Source organism: Monodon monoceros, unplaced genomic scaffold (assembly GCF_005190385.1).
Source record: "Monodon monoceros isolate NGI ecotype Baffin Bay Population unplaced genomic scaffold, NGI_Narwhal_1 Super_Scaffold_11, whole genome shotgun sequence".
In the NCBI taxonomy this organism is placed as follows: Eukaryota; Metazoa; Chordata; class Mammalia; order Artiodactyla; family Monodontidae; genus Monodon; species Monodon monoceros.
In genome coordinates, this window is record NW_021703767.1 from 60,700,552 (window position 1) to 60,721,866 (window position 21,315).

The window sequence follows — 21,315 nt, forward strand, 5'->3', positions numbered from 1 at the left end:
GGGCAAATGCGGCCAGTATTTAGCATCACTGGGACTCCATCACCTTGAACCATAAAATGCTCTAGGTTCTTCCCTCCCTAGCTCTGTAGCATTCTTATGATGTATGATGCTCCTTTGTAAGCTCAATGGAATTTTTAGTAAAATGTAAAATGTCATTAAATGTTTCAGCTATGAACTAGTTGGGACAAATCCCATCTAAAAGCCTGGGGTGATTCCCCATATGTTCTACTTTCCACGTGTTGAGTGGAGAAGATCTGGTAATCCACTTGGTGATATATAAGAAGAAGAAAACACATTTCTCTAGGAATTTAAATGTATGAGATTATTGAAAATAATGAGCGTAACATATGCATTTGATAATATTTATCAAGATTCTAAAGTGCTCAGGTGATGGCTTCAGTAGCCATAAGATTATTAACATGAGGCAGAATATAGCATTAGGTTGATGATGTATGTTGAATACTTGGGGGTTCCTAAAGGAGAAGCCTATATAAACAGTGCATTATAATTAATAATAAATTTAATAGCAGCAGCCTACTTTTTGTGAAGTAATCAACACATTCATTCACTACTCAGAAATTATAGCATTAAGTCCAACAAATTGTTTCTCCAAAGGTTTCCTCATATATGTAGTCAGAGTGCTATCTGGAACAAACTAGAGGTCACAGAAAAGAGCATGTGTTAAACTCCTAAATTTGATTTCCCATTTCCTTTGTTCCATTACTTTTTTGGTAAACAGATAACCAATGGGTTATCCATTCTGGGTAGAAATGTCTTCCTATGGGTTGCGTTATTTATTTCAGGCAATTATTTTAAAACAAGGAGGTAGGTAGGTAGGGAGTATTGATTGATTGATTCATTCATTCTTCATTAGTTAAACACCCAGTACATTCTGGGTATTTTGCTAACATTAAAGGTGCAAAGATAAAGGCTACAGTCCTTGCCCTGAAATATTTCAGTCTACTGGGGAGAAGGTAAAGTAACTATCCAAATAATTATAACATGGGGTGATGCCTGCTATAAATGAGTTAAGCATAAATTACCTTGGGAGAACAGAGGTGTGGGACCCTGACTTTTAATGAGGAGAGATGGAAAGGGTCACCAGGTAGAGGTGACAGAAAAAAAATTACAGAGCAAGGCAAAATATAGTCCATGCAGGGAACTGCAGGTGGTTCCAGACAGAGCTCTGGGTAGCACTTGGGAATATGCTACCCAGAGGTGGGTTGGGCTCACCCAGGCTGTGATGGAAGCACCACTTTAGATAAGGTGATCAGGGAAGGCTGAGGACATGAATGAAGGGAAAGTGTCAGCCATACCAAGCTCAGGGAGAAGATCATTCCCAGCTGAGAACTGTACTTAGTGTACAGATAAGTCTATTCCCAGGAGTGCTTAGAGAGCTAGGGGCTCTGATTCCTGGTTGTCAGAGATGAGCAGAACTATTCCAAATACTATTCCCCTGACTATTATCTAACCTCTTTTGTCGTCTCTGGAACCATGGCTCTTTCCCATCAATGAATTCATTCAGTCCCTGTAATCAACTCTGATTAGTGTTGTTTAACATCAATCTTTTCTACTTTTTTTTCAAAGAAAAATACCAATCAGTTCTGCACACCCTGCATGTTAAAAGCAGCACCTCTCCTGCTGACTTATCGTTCTCTTAATCAAAAGGGCAGGAGGAAGCAGTTGGGATTCACTTTTCTTTTTTTTCTTTCAAAGTACACAAATGTCAACTTCCTCAAGGATGTTTGGCATAGCGGAGTTCAGTCATGTTACGTACAAAGTCAGCTTGATCAAAAGGTTGCAGGCTGCCCACTGCTAAAATGGAGCGAGAAAAGGAAACCGAGGGCTTCTCTGAAGTGTGAATGAGTGCAGAGGCCACTGTCACATGTGTATTTACACTGAGGACATGCTGAGCCAACAAGAGAGCTCAGGAAATGTAAACCTCTACTGCTACATTTCTCTATCTTCACCTTCAAAACTCGAGCGGCACTTTCTTCTAATTTTCTACTTTTATTGTTGTACTCAGCCAAGGACTTTCCATTTAGCTTTGTAGCAAAGCCAAGTCATGGACATGTATATGTATTTAAAAATTTTTTTTGACTACCAGTCCTCCAGTGTTTAGCTGAAGAGTATTACCATCCTTGCCTCCATGGACTTGAAAGTGTTAGCAAGGAGAACAGTCACCAGGTTATTCATTCATTCACTCATAGCTTCTCTTACTCTTTCAACAAGTCAGTATCCATGATGTGGTTGTCAATGTGACAAACCCTTGTCAACAGTTCCCATGGAAGACACCTCTAGCTGTCAAAAGAAGAAAATAAATTTTCCAAAACGTTTATTATCTTAGATTAAATTGTAACTCAATTTGGTTTCAGAAATAGGTAACAAGTCTGTAAATAATACTTAACGGACATGTCTAAACCTGAACACACATTCCCATCAAGCGCAGAAGTCATCATATATGGTACCCAAACAAGGTTACAGAAGTTGTTTAATATTCGTAACAATGTAGAGCTGGTATAGTTCACAAACAACATTTTGTGCAACCTCATCATTATTCTAATGTGAAAACTAAAGTGATGGAAGATATAAGGTCACATAGCTCTTAGCTTCAGCCAGAACTAGAACTCAAGCTCCAAATTCCTAATCTAAGGACTTTTATTTCACGATATGACCATTTATTAGGCAAGGATGAGGGGTGGGAAAGAGGGGAATACAAAGTCTTAAGGTCATTGATATGGAGGGACAAGGAGAGACAAGAGATGCTTAAAAATCATTGGTACAAAGAAAGGCTCTTCTTTTACTCTCTTGATATGCCTCTGAAGTCTTGGGAAGAACATAGAAGTGTATATATAAAATCATCAGTCCCCCTCTTTATATGTTCTAAAAAAACCCTCTTAGAGCAGTATTCCCAGATTTCCCTGATCTTAAAAATCAACTCGTTTCCTTGTTTCAGATACAAATGCCAAGGTCACTCCATGGAAGTTTCTGATTCTCTAGGTCTGGTGGCAGGAGGGAGGACCCAGACAAGTGCATATTTCACATGTAACCCTGATGATTCTTAGCATCAGGGATGTTTGGAGAACACTGTCCTAGAGAAACCTTTGCCACAGCATCTAGAAAATTCTTTGTTCCTAATGAATTGCCCCGTTTCAGCATTTCTGTTGTGCCTTTTAAGCAGGTGCAGACTCTCATAGCAAGCCACGAACTTATATGTTCATTTAACATGACTTTGATACACATACTGAGTTTTAGGGCTTTTAGTGATAGCAAAAGGTCAAATGGGGTTCTTACCTAGCTCACTTTCACAGAAGCAGCAACCTATAACTCCCAATTACCAATCCCTAATTTATTTTTTTTTAAAAAAGCCTTTGCTCAGGCAACATACTTTAATTGAATACAGGATTCCTTTTTTCCATTTTCATTTCACTGTCTGTTGATCTAGTTGATCAAATTACTAATTTCTACCCTACTGAAGATGATCTTCAGAAAAATCAGTTTGCCTTTGTTGCATAGTAGAGATATTAAGAAGAATAATAAGAGGAAAGCATATCAAATAAAAATAACTAGGAAAAGAAAGCTCTACCTTTGAACCCAGTCCATCTCATATTCAATGAAATATCTGTCTTATACCTTTTTGACATATAGAAATAATCCCTTTTCACATCATCTCACCTCTCTTTGACAAGACAGTCTCTTTCTTTCTAAATTCTGTCTGAGACAAAACTCTCCTGCTTTGCCACCTACCTTTTAGAAAGGCAAAATCAGGAAGCACTGTCTCAGATGAGCTCACTTCTTGTATCTTTCAGTCAGACTTTTATTAAATGGATACTATACAAACCAACCAAAAAACAAAAATACTCCTGTTACTTCTTTTGCAATAATGCCACAATCTTGAGGAAAATTGAATTTTGGGGGAAGAGAATGGTCCATGCCCTCTTATAAGCATGAGAGGAAGAACAATGACAAAAAAGAAGTCTGTTAATTGTGGTTGTACTGTAGTTATATTAAGAATTGCACAATTAATTTCCTCTTCAAATTAAACTGGTAAACAGTCCTAGATTAAAAACACAAGTTTGCTCTGCTTGTTTTCTTCAGTTATATACAAAGTAATCATAAATTCACTTTGCTATCATTAGTATGTTTTCACTTTGGGGGAGAAATATCTTTTTCCTCACAAGGAATATTCATATTGAGATGGTAAAGACCATGGTCAATGATGTATACAGTTGTAGGGGTGTGATAGCTGCTAAAGTAAGCACCTAGTTTAGTAGACTATTTCCATCAGAAGCCTGAAGCACAATAATTTTTTCTTACTGGGAGGGAGTGTGTCTCTTGAGTGGGACAGAGGCTGAGAGGCAGCCTGCAGCAGGAAATACACTTAACAGGCAGAATCCAGGAGGATCAGACAGCATCTGAAAGGCATTAGAGACGGTGCCCAGAGATAGCAGAGATGTGTGTATTCTTGAGGCATGACTGAAAGATGATAGATGGTGGGTAACCATGGTTTTAAGAGTCCACCGTCACTGGCCACAACAACATTGGCAGTCAACATTTGCAAGGTCTATAATTATGTCAGTGACCAGAGCTAGCCTCCCAGGTTAGGCTGGAACAACAACTAACAAGCTGCCCCTAGCCTCCTTCAGGATTCAAATGATAAAGCCACAGCAATCACAGTGGCGGTGGCAGCAGCAAGAGCACGGCTTTGACCTGCAGTTCTTGCCCATCAAAGGGCTGTGCCCTGTCTGCTCCCACTGACAGGCAGATAAATACAGAGATCTGTTGGCAAGTACATATTTATGTGTAGCTACAGCTCCTTCATCCAGACCTATGGAGGATGCATAACAGCTTCCAGTGGTGTAACATATGCACCCACTAATGGGGTGAGACCCATTACTCACAAATGGGTGAAAAGAAGCCACAATATGCAGGTCTTAACCCTGGTTTGTGGGCAGAAGCCTGTCATTCCGCTGCGGGCCGATAGGTCTCCTATTCAGACAGTCCTTGTTTAATTTCCCAAACACGCTTCCTCTAAATGGTGCGCCACTCTACACTCTGCAGACAGACAGGTTTGATAAGCAGAGCCATCAATTTTACATTCCCTATGCCAACTGCTGGGGAAAATTAGGCTTAGTAAGAACCTGGGATTGACTGATTGGGGAGCCAAAAGAGTTCGTCACTTAGGAGGTATTTTCCACATCAGAACTTGAGATGAAAGCCTCATGGAGGGCTGTCCCTGTTCAAAATGTATGAAATCAAGAGAGTCCATAAATGTGTACTGGTGATCTACTGTGGGGCATATATTATGCTGAAACCAGAAGATAAAGAGAAAAGTAAGCCATGGTCCTGTCTAGAAGGAGCTCTGAGTAGGCAGTCACTCGAATAGCCATAAGATAAAATGGGGCACTTGCCTTAGGAAGGAATCACAGCAATGTGAACACATGACTCTTGGCCAATAAAAAGTTGAATATAGATGTGATATGGTGGTCCGATTGTTACCCTTCAAGAAATGTCAGAACTGTCCAAAGAAAAGGCCAACTGAGTGCATGACTGATAATGATGGCACACAGCAAAAGACAAGTTAATGAGCACTGTTTTTCACAACCAAGTACAAGAATACCCTTGGGGTCTCTGAGACCGTCCAGGAGTAAGACAGAGCTTGGGATGTTCTTGAAATCTCTGCTAGCATATAGTCTCTACCGAGGTTTCCTTTTGGTGTTGATCTGGTTTAAGTGAAGAAGGAAGGGAGAAAATGTAGAAGGGTTCTGTCACTATTTCAGGAGTTAGACAGTGAGAGTTAAGAACTGTATAGTTAAGAACACTCCTCCAGAATCTGTCCTGAGAGGATCAGCACTCTTTGATTTGCTAGATTTCCCACAGAGTCTTGCCTGTCAGGAACTCATAAGTGTGAACCCAAAGGAGTCTGTGTGTCCCCTGAGTTTATTCCCCAAGCAGTCAAACTTCGAGAGCATGTTACATTGTTCAGGAATACAATATAATAAAGCTTCACTGATTAGAGGCTTGAGTAAGCCTGAGGGTCCATTCTCCATACTGACCCTGCCTTATAAGTGGTGATGGACTTCACTAAAATCAAATCAAAAGGCAAAGAGGATCCCACATTTAGGAGATACTTTCCATTTAAAGTTATGGTGGGGCTAGAGTTACAGTTGGTAGGAAAGAGATAGAGAGTGCCGCTAATGTTTCTAGAAATGTCCCTTTTTTTATCTCCACAGTCATGACTGTATTTGAGTTTTGGCTGGTCTGCATCTGAATGATTGCAATTACCTCTCAGCTGGCATCTCGGACTAGTCTCAACCCCCTCAAACCACCCTGCACACTATAGCCAGGTTAACTCTTAAAACACCACTTTCATTATTTTTGCTTGCCTCTCTAAAACGTGTCAATTATTCGGCAAACCCTTACTGAGTTCTAACTGTATGCCAGTTATTGTTCTCAACACCCACATAAAATAAATTTTGGACTCCACCTGCCTTTCCAAATTCATGTCCTAATCTTCACGATCATGGATCTTATTTCCAATTTCATTACTTCCTGTATGCATCAACTTCACTCCCATTGCTGTGCCTTCTTTCAGGTTAGAATTTTTCTTCGTTCTCCCTACTTCTCTGTTATCTGGTATCACGGCACTGCATGCCATCTTCCCTTCTCTCCAAAAGACCCTTTTTCCTTTATCCTTCAATGCCTAGCTTTTACATCCTCAGCTAAAGTTCTCCCTCTGCTATCAAGCCTCCCATATACCATCAGAAACCTCCCTGATGTGAATTCTTGCAGCACTCACTGACTTTCTTTACTGCTCATTTTGGTGCATAATAACAGGCTAGTGATTTCCACCTAATTAGTTTCAGGACCTAATTACTAATCTCTGCAACAAGACTATACAAACTAGAAGCTCCTTGTAAGCAGGTATTGTCTCTGATAATAGTAACACTGATAATAGTAACCCTGTTAACTATTGTGAGAAATACTAATTAAGTTTAGTATCATATTTGTTTCTAAATTTAAATTGTACCTCTTCTTTAAAAATTTTTTTTCTCTCCTTTTTATGAGTCCCTTCCAAAAAAAAGGGACAATGAGAGGAGCAAAATAAATACATCAAAATGTAATGGTGAATGGTGTTTACCAGCTGCAATGATGTTGGATTTTGCTGTTAGTTTCTCTCCCTTTTACATGTGCTATTTACTATTAGATGTATTCTACACTAATTCCAACATTGCTCAATTAAATTTTACATTAATTAAGTTTGTTAGCATCAGCCTAGGGGTGGAGCAGGTATACGGCAACTGAGACCAGGTTCAGGATATCAGGTCTCTGATATTTATCAAGGGACTAAGATAAGGACCATTGTGGAGGCATAACAAATGGTACAACACGTGGTCTGCCAAGGTGGTTGAATGCTGTTTCTTACAGATAGGGCTTGATATCAGCTTTCACTTACTATTGATGTAAGCATATTTTTCTCAAAATATAATAAATATACAAAAGGGTGTGTGAAACACATGATATGAAGATCAAAATCAAGGTTAGAACCAAGGGTATCAGATTAAAATACAAATGGATAATAATCACTTATAATGTTAAAGTTCATATTTCAAATGGGAAGAAGGTATAGGCAGAGGCATAAAGAACACAGTTCTAAGGATAGTGTCAATGGTTCCACAAAGGAAAAGATGAGGCAGATAGGAGGGTAGGCCTACTATAGTGACTGGATATCAGTACTGAGAGTTTCAAATCAGGCAAGAGGAGAAAAATAACTAGCAGAATCTGGATTGGAAGACAGAATAATAACTAGGGTTAGTGAATGCACTGGCCTAGATAAACAATGAGGTTAACATTTAGAACAACAGGTAGCCAGCACTAGGACCTAAGTGAAGATGGTGAAAATAGAACATTCATTCATTCATTCATTCATTTACTGCACATTTATTTATTGAGCTGAAACTATAATGGTGAACCCATCAGTGGATTTGGACTAGATCATGCTTAACAGAATTTATGATTTAGGAAGGTCTTAAGTGATGAGATGAAAACAACTAGAGTAATAGGAGTGAGGACCAGCCACTGCATAATTCTTCATCAAGTACTTGAAACCAGTGTGAAGGCTGAATTTAGTATCAAACCCACCTCATCCAAAGCATGGAGTCCTTATATGTTCTCTGCTTAGGAAGACATTGAAATTAACATATAGGTGAAACGTAAGCCCACAGCTGAGGTAAGCAAGCACTGTTAGGTGGATGAGGTGTGTGCATGTGTGTTTGCGTGTGTGTATGTGTATGCATGCACACACATGTGCAGGAATTTTCCTAACAGGTATTAACCAAGGCTCTATAGTATAGGAAGAAGTGATGAAGAGGAGGGTGACAATGGTGATTATAATAGCAGCTAATGTTTATTGAGTGCTTACTGTATATCAAGTATTGGCTTAATTATTTTACGTTTATTAGATCATTTACTCCACATAGTAATTTTATGATGAAGGTATCATTATCATCCCCATTTTATATATTAAGAGACTAAGGCACAAGAATTTAATAGCTTTCCTAGGGTCATATAGCTAGTAAGTGGCAGAGCCCAGAGAGTCTGCCCTCTTAATCGCTCTGCCATGCTGCCTAAATCCAGGAGAACAATAGGAGAGCTGTACTTCTTCATGACGGAGCTTATCTATGTCTACATAATATCTCTCTTTTTGTTTTACATTCCCATGGATATAAATGATTTGAGGATACTCTTACTAGGGCAGTATCGCTTCTCAGAAATGTGACAATGGCATATTATGTTGCTCAGGAATATAATGAAAATATCATGGTAACAGATGAGAGAGATTCAGCTCTTATAGACTTTACTTTTTAATTATACTATTTAAGCAATAAAGAAATATTGTGATGAAGCAGTAGAACAATAGTCAGGCTAATATGGAAAGTAAAAACTTCAGTCTCAGCCACTAATTGGGGGTTCAGCTATCTACGTCTCCATCCTCCATTCCTCTACAGGGTGATATAATGGTTAGTAAGATCACTGAAAACACATTTACCTTATGAGGAGTCATAAGTTCTATTACTATTGTGGTTTTCTGAACCATGATAATCCTGCTGGGATTTTGTATTTAAGACAGTATGTAGATAGATGATTCCCAAGCCCAGGAAAGAGAGTGACCAAATAAAATGTCAGCCATAATGACTGAATAAGTTTAAACTCCAGTGTCTAATTTTGTAGTGGCCTCTCTGGACAAAGTTGATAGTTGATGTAGGAGCACAAACATTTTCATTAAAAACCAAAGAGAAACATACATAGCTTTGCATCTTTCCTTGTTGGTCTCCTGGAGTCAATTCCAAAGCATCATCTAATAAACACAATTTGACAATTTGCAATTTTATTTAAATTTATTTTCTTCAGAAGATAAACATTCAAGTCAATTATCATGGCTTCCAATTTTCAGCTTGACTGTATCTCAGGACAGAATGGACACTTTAGACGTCTAGGGAATCACTTTTGTGGGGCATTGTATATAATCTGTACCTTACTGGATACTCTTCCAAGACTATCCAGTACTAGTATTTTCACAAGAGATCATGGGTCAAGGCAAAGAGAGGAAAGAATGGGGCAAACACTTACAAGCTGTAAACTCTGATGTACAGGCAAGTTTAAAGGTCCCAACTTTTCTAGCCTCAACATGCTGGAAGACTCTGACCTTAAGCAGAAATAGAGAATGTCTTCAACCAGAAAAACAAGAACACCTATATTCTGAACTTGTCGGGGAGTTTCTGGCCCCTTTTAACATTTGACCTTCAATGAATAATATAACCGCTTTTACCCCTTAGCCTATACCAACTGCAAAGGTGACAGATACCTGTCATATCTTAGGATGGCTTATCACCTCAGCCCCTGGAGTGATTTGAGTATTTATAGACACAAAGATAGAAACATAAAACACATATATATAGGCAGGAGTCCCTCGGAGGTGGCGATTAGGACTAGGCAGTAATTTTAGCTTGAAGTTCCTATGACTTAAATAGCCACTTGAGCTCTGCTCTTGCAGTTTACGATGTCAATAGAAACCCTAAATGAAATTACAGCCTTCAGATACACAGCAGGATATCCTTTCTTTGCCATGCAATGTACACGGCCAGGAGAAATTGCTCTGTATATGGAGTTTCACTAAAGCAGAATTTATCATAAGGCTGCTCTGCTAAAATATCATTATGCTGTTATTCACTGGATAACACATCTAATGACTCGGGGTGCACTTGATAGCCATGTTTCAGTGAACACAGACGCATGCCCTGATGTGAGCTGGGCACTCCAGTGCTTCAAAGCACTATCGATTTCAATTCCACCATAATTTACACCTGGCTTGTTTTGCCAATAGCTTGAACCCATGCTAACACCAGAACATACACATACAAGTATTAGAGAAATCAGAAATGAACTGTATGGCAACATGCATGCAGCAAACTTTCCAGGATTCTGCCTTTATAATCTCCCTTAATGCTAATTAAATATTCTGTACTACTTTCTCTGTTATGCTTGGACATTTCCTCTGTTAGCACTGTCCATGGTTGGCGGTGACAGAAACCTCTTATATTTTTACAAACTGTGGGCGCTTTCAGGGCAGGATCTGGATACTAGTCATCTTGGTTCCTCCACAATCTAGCACAACGGCTGGCACATAATAATTGCTCAGAATAATCTTCTCTAAGACTCCTCTTTCTCTCTCTCTGCCATAAATGTGCTTTACTCCAAGGATCTGCTCCCTTTTGCTTTCTGTCAATAAATTTTCCTTGAGAAAAGTCCACTCTGTAATTTTAACTATTATCCTGAAGCTGACGATTCAGATGATTGCTAAACTTATCTCTATCCCTGACCTATCTCCAGCTTTCCTGACTAAATCCAACAGCCTACCAGGCATCAGTCTGGATAATTCCCCAACATCTCAAAATTAACACATTCAAAAGCAAATTTATCATCTTCCCCCAGCCTACAAAACCCATTCCTCCTCCTCATAGCTTTTCTTGATTAGTTGTATAAGACAGAAACCTGGGAGCAATCCAAAACTCCTCCTTCTCTTGATGCCCAGCCCAAAGGTTATTAAATTGTGTCCATTCTGCCTCTTATCTCTCGAACGTGTCTCTTCTGCCCTATTCCCATAGTCATTGTCCTAGTTCAGAGCTTCATTGTGTTCTGTCTGAACAATTTTAGTTGCCTCCTAATTCATTTTTCTGTCTCTATTCTCCCATTCCTCCAATCTATCCTCCACCATGCTGCCAGAGTGATCTTCTGTAACACAATTTGATCATTAACCTTCTCTACTTAAAACCTTTCAATGGCTCCCCAAATGCCCCAAGATGAAGTTAAAACATCTTTGCGTGGCAGTCAAGGCCCAACATGATTGTTCCCTGCCTACAACTATAGCATCATTTCTCCACACTCCTCTCCTGAACATTAGTGATACTGTTCCCCAACTCTGCTATGCTATTTCCTCTTTAAGTGTCTTCGCCCCTTCTGGTCCTCTTACTGAATGTTCTTCCTCCCTCTGACCATCTGGGAAAATCCTTCAAAGCTCAGAAGGGACTTATTAGCTCCTTTCTGAAGCTTTCCCTGACCCTCTACCGCAAGGTACATTCGGGTAAACATTCACTGTTTTGTGCCTCCGAGGTTCCTTGAGCATCCTCCAGTTAACGATACTTAGCATATGCCATTATCCCTGCTTGCTTCCCTATCTGCCTCTCCACCAACGAGCAACTTGAGGTCATGTCTTTTCATCTCTGTATTGTCAGTGACAAAGCCAAAACCTTCACAACAGCATATAAAGGCCCACGTGCTCAGGCCCCCACTGCCTTCCCTGCTACATCTACCATCCCCCTGCTTGCTCACTCTGATCCTGCACACAGACTTCCTTGTTACCCCTCAGACTTGCCTGATATAACTCCATTTCTGTCCAGGGCCTTGGCACTTGGTAGTTCCAGGCCTTTGTAGTTCCAGTTCTAGCCTTTGCCTAGATATCCACAAAACTTGCTTCTTTACATTTCTCAAATGTTGTCCCCTTAGTGAGGCATTCCGTTTCTACCCAGTTTGAAATTGCAACCTTACTCCTGACACACACACACATATACACACACACTCTCTCTCTCTGTCTCTCTTTCTTATTTCACTTTTCTCCACAGCACTTATCACTACCTAACATACTATATATTTTACACATGTACCTGTTTGTCATCTTTCTCCCCTGCCTAAAAAGTAAGTATTTTGAGAATAGAGACTCCTGTTTGTTTTGTTTACTGTAGTATCCTCAGCCCTTAGAAAAGTGCTAGGTGCATAGTGTGTGCTCCTTAATAAATATTTGTTAATAAATGAATCAAGCTTTAGCTTCTAGAATAATATCTGACACAGAATATGGTTCAAAAATGTCTCCTGCATTAATAAATAAATGAGTGAATGAATGAATGTTAAATCCATGTTTAATGAATTTAATGAAGAGACAGTCTTTGTAATCTGATCCTCATAACAATGTTGGTAAATAAGTCAAATGGGTACTATTATCCTCATTAGACAAATGAAGTAGATGAATAAGGATAGGAGCCTAAGTTAAGGCAATATGGGTAGTTTAAGGTTTGCTACTCTTTTAACTCACTGTTAAAAGGAAGAAACATTTTTCTGCATTCTGTTTATGATGTACGTCTAACATTTATTACACTATTTTGGTTCCTTTTGACTAGGAAGGCAATTAACAGGAGATGCAAGGTGCTAACACTTTTTATTACAATTTATGTCTTTCCTTATTAGGTGCTTTTCATAAAAACAGATCCTTTTCTTTCATTTTCAAAAGTGGATTAGGCACTCATACAATTTTGCCCCTCAGAGTGGGTTGTACATGACTACCCAAGAGGACATCATGCTACAAATCCTGCCAGAATGAACTGGAAGGCGAGTGTGGCATTTGTAGCTTGAGAATGAACAGGTTGTTTGGTGCCAAGTTTGTGCTAATGGAGATGTCCTCTACGTGTTAACACCCAAAGGAGAACATATTCAACAACAAAACATTTCAGTTTTTGGCATGTCTATGGAGAGTTAACTTTCCATTGTTCAAGGGTTAATTATCCGTTATGTGAATCGCTCCTTTTTCTCCCTCTGGCTGCTTACATCTAGGAATTCAGTTTCCTGGAGGATAAATAGGAAAAATAAAAAGAGATGGAAATCAAACTAGTATGTATCATTTATATATATTAGAAGCTCTAGAAAAGAATTCAGTGTAGGAGACAGAATTAGATGTAGTTTGGGGATTGCCAAGTTGATTGACCATTGATTGACAATTGATAACATATAATTAAATTTCACAAAATATTGTGGCTTCTTTTAATTATTGTTTATTAGGGTCAGCTTGTAGTAATATGAAGTTAGTCTCTGGATGTTATTCGTGTCAGCAGGGTACCATTTAGGGTGTTGGAATGGGCCCCTCTCCTCCGACGTGTCCAGAGCACCAAATGTGCCTTAGTGTGCTCCAGCTTACTGACTGAGGAAGCACCAAGAGATCCCACCAATTTCTTTACTTATTCATGAGCAACAGTTGCCCTTGGATATTTTCAGCTATTATTTGCCTAAAACAGGGCATTTAATTAGTGCCTGTTAAGATCGTGGAAATGATTTGGCTGCCTGTCCTCTTGCCCCTCTCTTTATTGTGCTGTCTGTCTGCCCCACCCCTCTCCTGTCTAGTTCACGGGCATTCATAGCTAGTCTTCGTGCCTTTCCACATCTGACAACAGCCTGAGCTCCTTAGGTGCTGAGTTTGAGGAAAGGAAGAACCACTGACTGACTGTAGGCAAGTATTGACAAGCTGGAGGAGCCTTTGGGCAATATGATACATTAGAGGCCAGTCTGGTACTTTCAGACTGCAGGAGCAGACCAACCTGGGTATTTGGCCCCCTCACGAGTCCTGGAAAATGAAGGGAACTACTGCGAGCTCAAGACTCCATGTCCCATCAGAAATCACCTGGGCATTGTGGAGATTAGGAAAGCTACCTTGGCAAATGACTGGAGTTGCTGTCAGCTAGCTGGAAGATCTAATATGGGAGTTTAAGGGATTCAGATATAGAAGAATCTGTTGATTTGTTTTCTGGATGTATTTCTTCCATACGATAAGCAATACGTACTCAATGTCAATGCACTGCCATATAGATATCATCCGTCCATTCATCCATTCATTCACTCATCACATATTCATTGATCCTCCATTCAGATTAAGGCAATTTGACATTGGTTGGAAGGGAGATAAATAAACATAAAATGTAGTACCTTTCCTCTAACCACGTGTAGTTTCATACATACAAAAAAACTTCAGTTCAAAGCAGTACATGATAAGTGTCAAACAAAAGCTACCGAGTTTTAAAATGCAATTAATGTCAGAAGGGGAAGTTCACTTTTAATCTGGGTTATTATGGAAAGCTTCAAAGAAAAGTGTGACTTCACAAGAATATGTCTTGGCTGGTTATCTTGAAAAGGTATTTGGGAAATTATAGTTGCTGATGCTGATATGTAAATACAGCATCAAAGTATTTAATGTACAACTGAGTAGCCGAGAAACTAGAATAAACTGGGTCATTTGTATATAAATTCATTCTTACAAAATAAAGTGAATCATTAAATATATTCTCAATTTTCAGATAATTAAGAGCAATTTAATTTCTTTCTACTTAATTTTAAACTACTTTATACATATAGCAATTAATATTTTGAAGTTGCACATAAATAGAATTTAGGCTCATAATCTAACATGTATGTTCAATGAAGGATAATTACCAATCTTATCAGCTAACCAAATCTTATCTTTTGTAGATATTGTTCATAAATATTTGTGCAAAATTTCTGTGTTGTCAGTGTGATAAAATGTCAACTACATTTCACCTATGGTTGATTTGCAAGACGTCTGATTGAATTCAAAGGCAAGTAAGCCTAGCTAGGATTTGGTTATATTTTTAATAGTTGAATATAGGTATGTGATTATGCATAAGATAACATACATATACAATCACATGATATAATGAATCAACGCCTTCGTCCTAATGTTTAAAGATATGTATCTTTTGAAAGGAAATCACATAAATATCAAAAAGCATTTGTATATAAATACGAAAGAATAATTTCTTACTGGGGCAATAATAATTCTGTTATTTAGCAATGTCATTTGTGTCTCTTTGTGACTGCCTATTTAAATAAATATAACATAGGAAGTGCTTACAGCAAAAATGCACGTGCAAGATAATATACATTTTATAACGTGCATCCTCTGAAATGAAATAAAAATTTGGGGGATCAGCACTGGAAAACTGAATTATTGATAGTACACTGTGAAGGTTTATAACATAGGTTTTGAAAAGATCAGGTAACCATTTACAACCATTTAAATGGAAAAAAATACATCATTATCTTGCCTTTTTGTCAAAGGTGTACTGATCAAATTCTGACTTAAATACTCCAACTTAGCCATAGAATTCTTTCTTCCACAGCCATGTGGGACTCCAGATCTTGGCAACAATGAGGAAAATTTCTCTGTCAGGTTATATTTTTTAAATGTCATCTCTTGGGATATACTCTTAGATATTTGTGTTTACCTGTTTTCTGCTTAAAGATGCTCATAAAATTTCATGTACAGGCTACGGGATTTCAATAATAAAATATTTTCTAAGTATTAGATATACAGCTTGCCCTCAGTGCAGTCCTAATAGACATCATCCCTACCAGAGACTAACAGACAATTCTCCCAGCAGTCTGTGCTGCCTAAGTGTTAACTGAGGAAGGCACAACCTAACATAGGTCTTGGTGGTAATGGGGTAAAACTAGTTACATTTTTTATATCAAACTTAAAAAAAAATTTAACACTATTTTCCCTTTCAACTTCTTTCTTTAGAAAAAAAGAATTAATGGGAAATCCCCAAGAAACATTACACATACAAGTAGTATGGTCATAACTAACATGGCCTAACTGAAATAGGCAAGTTTTCCATTATATACCATTAAACTTTCAGCACACTGGTCCTAATAAAACTCTGGGACTGCTTCCTATCACAATGACAGCTCAGGAATTTGATGTGCCTCACAAACTACAGGAATTGTGAAAGGAAGCTGACTCTTTGTTCTAGAAGTCACTGACAGACCCTGATGAGGCTGTAGCAGGAGTCAGTGTCTGTAGGGACCACAGGAATAAACGAGCATGCGTGAGTTCAATGGTTAAGAATCTGAATCGCCCAGAGCAGCAAACAAAATTCCAAAGCCAAGTATCACTGTAATATGCCGGATGACTGTACCAGCTTGGACAAGAGTACACACAACAGGCACACACAATACACATCTGGTTAAATGTAAAATCAACTATTGCTAAAGCATTTTCAACTTTTAGGAGGAATCTACTGGCAATGTGTTAATAGCAAGGAAAACTAAAACAATAAAATAGCATCTCTTTCCAAATATTTAAGAACATCGAGTAAGTGCCCCTTAGGCTGGGTTGTGGTTCTTGGAAGTTTTAGCCTATGAGAACCATATTGGGGACATCAAAGACTCCTCCCTCTCTCCAAAGAGCAATTCACTTCAGATGCTGCCACACAATCAAATGCTTTTATGGCCACCATGTTTTTTTGTTTTCTGTTTTTTCCACTCTTAATATTTTGGAACATGCTGGATTCTTGAAATTGGAAAGAAGACAAGAAAACACAGTAAGATCAAATACCTCTGAAAGAGCAACTAAGTAGGGACCTGACGGTAAAAGACAAATACACATTCCAACTGAAACTCCACTTCCAGGGACAGTGTGAATTATTAACAAGGACACGGAAGGCATGTATTGGAACCAAAAGCTGGTCTGTTGACTCCTCTGCTAGTCTCATATCAGACAGCATGCAACCACCCCCATTTCATTCCTTCGACAACTTCCCAGAGCACACTCAATCAGAATCTCTTATATTGAGGACAATACTATATTTGGGTTTAATACTGTGAGGACAGTCATCTAGTTTTCCTATGTCACAATGATAAATTTCCCTGGAACCAAATAAGGATTCTCCTTGCATTCTTCTGTTTGATATCATGAATGCAGAAGAATAAAGAAGAGGGTATGACAAATAATATTTTCCAAAGGTCGGGTGGAGGGAGTTTCCCTAACATTTAAAAACAGCCAGTTCTTAGCAAAGTGATCTTTAGAAGAACAGTATTAACAATATTCTTCTGCTATGCATCCACTTCTTTTTCTTGCTTAGCTGGGTACGTTATGTATTCTGAGCATAATGTAAATGTGCAGAAGAGAGATGCATGAAAAGTTGGTAGAGAGAAACTCCAAACAAACCATGAATCCCACTTTCACTTCCCCCTCCTACCACCCCAACTACTACCTCCCAGCTGCACTCACTCACCTATCTCCCTCCTCCCACAGGCATGTTTGCCAGGCCTGCCAAGGCTGACATCCATCGGTGGCAGCATGAAACCTAAGCCTGCAGGCTCCTCCTGAGCACAGACTCAAGGCTCAGCCATTGTCCATAGAGTGCTCTCAGCTGTGCACAGTAAAATCTTCATCAGGCCGTTGGATTGTTTGGTAGCTTTTTAAAAAAACTACATTCCTTTTTTCCTTTTTAAAAACACTCGTTATTTCCTGACCGCCTCAGAGACACCAAGAACAGAATCCTTGACACATCAAATTCTGGAACCTCACCACTCACCAGGACTATGGCTCCTGATCCAAGGAGTATCGACTGAGAATCACCACAGTCTCTTGAGAGTGTCCAGGCCTGGCTGCTAAGCTCCCTGCTCTGATTAGTTTGTCAAGTTCACAGTGTTCCAGAGTGCTGAAGCACAGAAATTAGGGAGGGGAGGTGGAAGGAAAATCACTGGAGCCTCTTACGATCTAACTTCTACTAACTGAGAGGAAATGTCTTATAAATAAACAACAGCAAGAGAAACAAAAAAAAACAAAAAAAAAGCCCATCCCGTCCTGCCAGAGGAATGTTCATTATTGTCTCCCGACGGAAAACTTTACACCACACCAGAATGCAGCCATGTCTCCTGAAACTACCTCCCTCAAAACAGAAAGAAAAAGAGAATCAGAAAGAAAAGGAGAACAAAAAAAGATTTTTTTTCATTTCCTTGAATTCTGTTGGGAAGTTCATGTCAGTTCCCAGTAGACAAACTAAGCAGTTTCAACAGTGTCACCGTTCTAGGATTTCTTGTGGAGGCTGCTTATTAGCAAAATTTCATTTCTGCCCAGATCATTGCTGTGCCATCCAGACATTTTCAGAAGGGAAGTTCAGGGAAGGGGTGGGGGGAGGGTGCGATTGTGGAGGAGAGGAAGGAGAGGACAAAGGAACATTCCTGATGAACCGGAATGCCCTAGACACGGCCATGAAAAAGCCAGCTCCACCCGCCACCCCACTACTGCTTGTTGAGGACTTGGTGATGCAGTGTGTTTAATCTACTTACTCTTTCTGCTCGGGAGGCTGAGGTTCCTACATTTCCAGCTCATGCTGGACTGTACCGTAAGCAACAAGTGAAATGAGTTCAGTGATCTCATTCTAGTCCTTCGACTCCTGTCCACATCGCTAAGCGACTGCACAGCTTGGCACAGGCCAGGATGAGTCAGCAGTCTCTGGTCATGAGAGGCCAGGCCTGGAATAGCAGGGGGGGTTTAGGTCAGAAGCAAAATGAAGCAGAAAGGCAGTCTAGATGGCAGGGCTCAGCTCCGCAATTCACGGAGATACTGCAGGTCAAAATGAAAGAACCTCATCAGCTCTGGGGTGAAGATTGTACAAAAAGGAGCAGCAAGGGAAAAACTTAGAACAGCTGCCTACCAAACATAGCAAGAACAAATTAGAGTACCACAGACAGAAAAAGAGGGCACGGGTAGAGGCCTGGAGGAGAAAAGATGCTCATTAAGATCTCTGGAATACCTTTTTTTCCATGTGCTCCTGAACTTGATTTAGGAAACAGTGGTTACCTATACACTATCCTGGTATTTAGGTATTGCTTTCCCAGTCTGGTAAGTAGCAAAACAAACAAAAGAAAAGCACTGCAGTAAAATAAAAAGAGGAAGCCTCATGTTCCATAAAATAATGTAATTATAAGTAAAAGCCTAATATCTCAAAGATGTGCATTTGGGTCAATAGTATCCTTGTATAGCCTGTAAAATCTGGTCACAAAATGGTTAAAGAGAAGCACTCCTTAAATTAAGCTTGGATGGCAGTAGAGAAGAACTAAGAGAAAAGAAAGACATAAGTTCAATGATGGAACACAAGGGAAATATGAAATTGTGTCTATATTTCTACCCAGTGGGGTCAGCATAGACCTCCAACAGCAAGTGACACTTCTAGTCAACAGGACTTTCAAACACCTCTTCCTGTGCAGTAGTGCTGTCATAAGCAAGAGGAGAGGGAAAAGAAAAACAGCCAGAGGAAAAAAATCAGGTTCAACCTGAAAAATAAATCAGTAATAAACATTTTGTTTTGGAAGAGGCAAATCACCTGAATGAGCCAATGGATAAAGAAAAGACTTAGTGTATGAAACAAACTTAGAGGAGCCATTTCTAGACAAGGAAACTGAGGTGGGGACAGAATTATGAGCAAATAGTGGTGATGGCCCCAAAATAAGGAAGAAAGCAACTTCAAAAGTCAGATGGGATGCAGCAAGAATGGCAGGGAAAAGAGAATACCATCAACAGAGCTGGGAAATGCTAGTAAAATATTTCTTTACAGGGCTTTGAACAGGACTAATAAGGGCCCACCATATATTTCTAATTGTTATCCCTTAAGGACATACAGATGTGTAAGATGTGTAAAAAATGTAAATTTTATTTAGTTTTCATTCCAGAGGTCATTAAATCATCTCAACATGTCTTTGATAAACGCTTAACCTTGAGCAAATAAACTTTCTAGCCTCAGTTTTCTTTTCTTTGAAATGGAATATTATTACCTTGAATTATTGTAAGGACAGAATCAGCGTTTGTCAGTCCTTATCACAGTAGTATCTATCACAGGTTGAACACTCAGTAAAGTGTTATTGTTTATATTTGATTATCATATCATTTTCCTAAGTGCCAGTGAAAGAATCATTCCCAGTGCCGTTGCACTGTATTGAGTGGAACCAATACGAAGACTCCAGTAAAATCAGTCGAGTAACATTCCTCAGAGGATGTTGCCTTAAAAAGCTTGTTTCTATCTGGATACGTTAAACATTATGCTTGAACCCAGAGGACGTTAAAAATCTATTATGTTAAAATCTTGATTTGGGGTATCTATGTTGTCAAAGCAGCTTGGAGCTTAATAGTATTCAGTAACTAGAGACCTAAAAAAGAAAAGAGGGATTTTTAGAAGCTTCTCCAAAAGCAACAGGATAAAAGTGCTATCGGCCTTGACCGCATGATGAGGGTTTTTTACCAAAGGGAAAACTTAGTCCAGTTGATCATCCCAGTCTAATTGATTAATTGTGGGTCTGACCATCTGGCTGATGAATGCTGACACCCAGCAGTGATTACTGTGAAACACAAATCCGGATGTGCTCTCCCTGATGCCTCCCACAATAATGGCAACGCTGAACTTAAGGTTAGTTTTTTCAGGCCTCTTGGCTCAGTCTCTTCATGGAACAGCAGTTGTGGCAGGGAATATTTTACTAGACCTGGTCAAGCATTATCTTCTCTTATTTCAGTTACCCACTCCTTTCCAACTCCACGCCTACCTGCTCCTGAGCCCTCTCTTGTATATAATCACTTTTCATGCAAAGCATTCCATCTGTAGTTTTCATCATACTGTCTGATTCTCTCATTTCCGGTTGCTCTATTCTGAAAAATATTCGATTGGTCTAAAAGACCTGTACTGCTATATCACAGGGAATCCTACTGAAACATTTTTATCGTATCTTCTTTGCAACTGGTTAACTTCAAATTATCCTGTGCTTCCAAATAAAGAAAATTATTTCACCAAACTCATGAATCTGATTATAAGGCCCACATATGGCTCAAGTTCTTCATGAGGTTAATAGAATACAAGGGTTAACAGAAGATAATTTTTGCATCTTAAACCTACATCTGATCCTTAGTTAGGGTGTCCGTTGGAGAAGATTCTCCCCACAAGGACTCTGGAGCACATTTCACTGCTAGAGAAAAAAGTCAGGCTCACATAAATAACAGGAATCAATAGCAATGCCACCCACAAACCAATCAAGATAACCTGTACATGGGAGAATTCTCTAACCAAATCCAATTTGAATGCATATATATAAACCCTGGAGAATTACAACCAAATTATTTTATTATTGTGGGGAGGCACAGGGGAG

The 21,315-nt window shown here is 39.2% G+C and overlaps 1 protein-coding gene across 21 annotated transcripts in view; it reads right to left on the reverse strand.

Annotated features, from left to right (window-relative positions):
• Positions 1 to 21,315, reverse strand: part of ZBTB20 (zinc finger and BTB domain containing 20) — an 820,261-nt gene that overhangs the window by 286,174 nt on the left and 512,772 nt on the right. For 4 of the 21 annotated variants that reach the window (XM_029213657.1, XM_029213640.1, XM_029213641.1 and 1 more), the window contains one exon: positions 17,412 to 18,657. The exons of 13 other annotated variants lie outside the window; for them this stretch is intronic. The gene's annotated coding sequence lies outside the window, so the exon portion shown is untranslated. The remainder of the gene's footprint in view (positions 1 to 17,411; positions 18,658 to 21,315) is intronic. 4 more of the 21 variants (XM_029213659.1, XM_029213643.1, XM_029213658.1 and 1 more) reach the window with 2 other exon arrangements.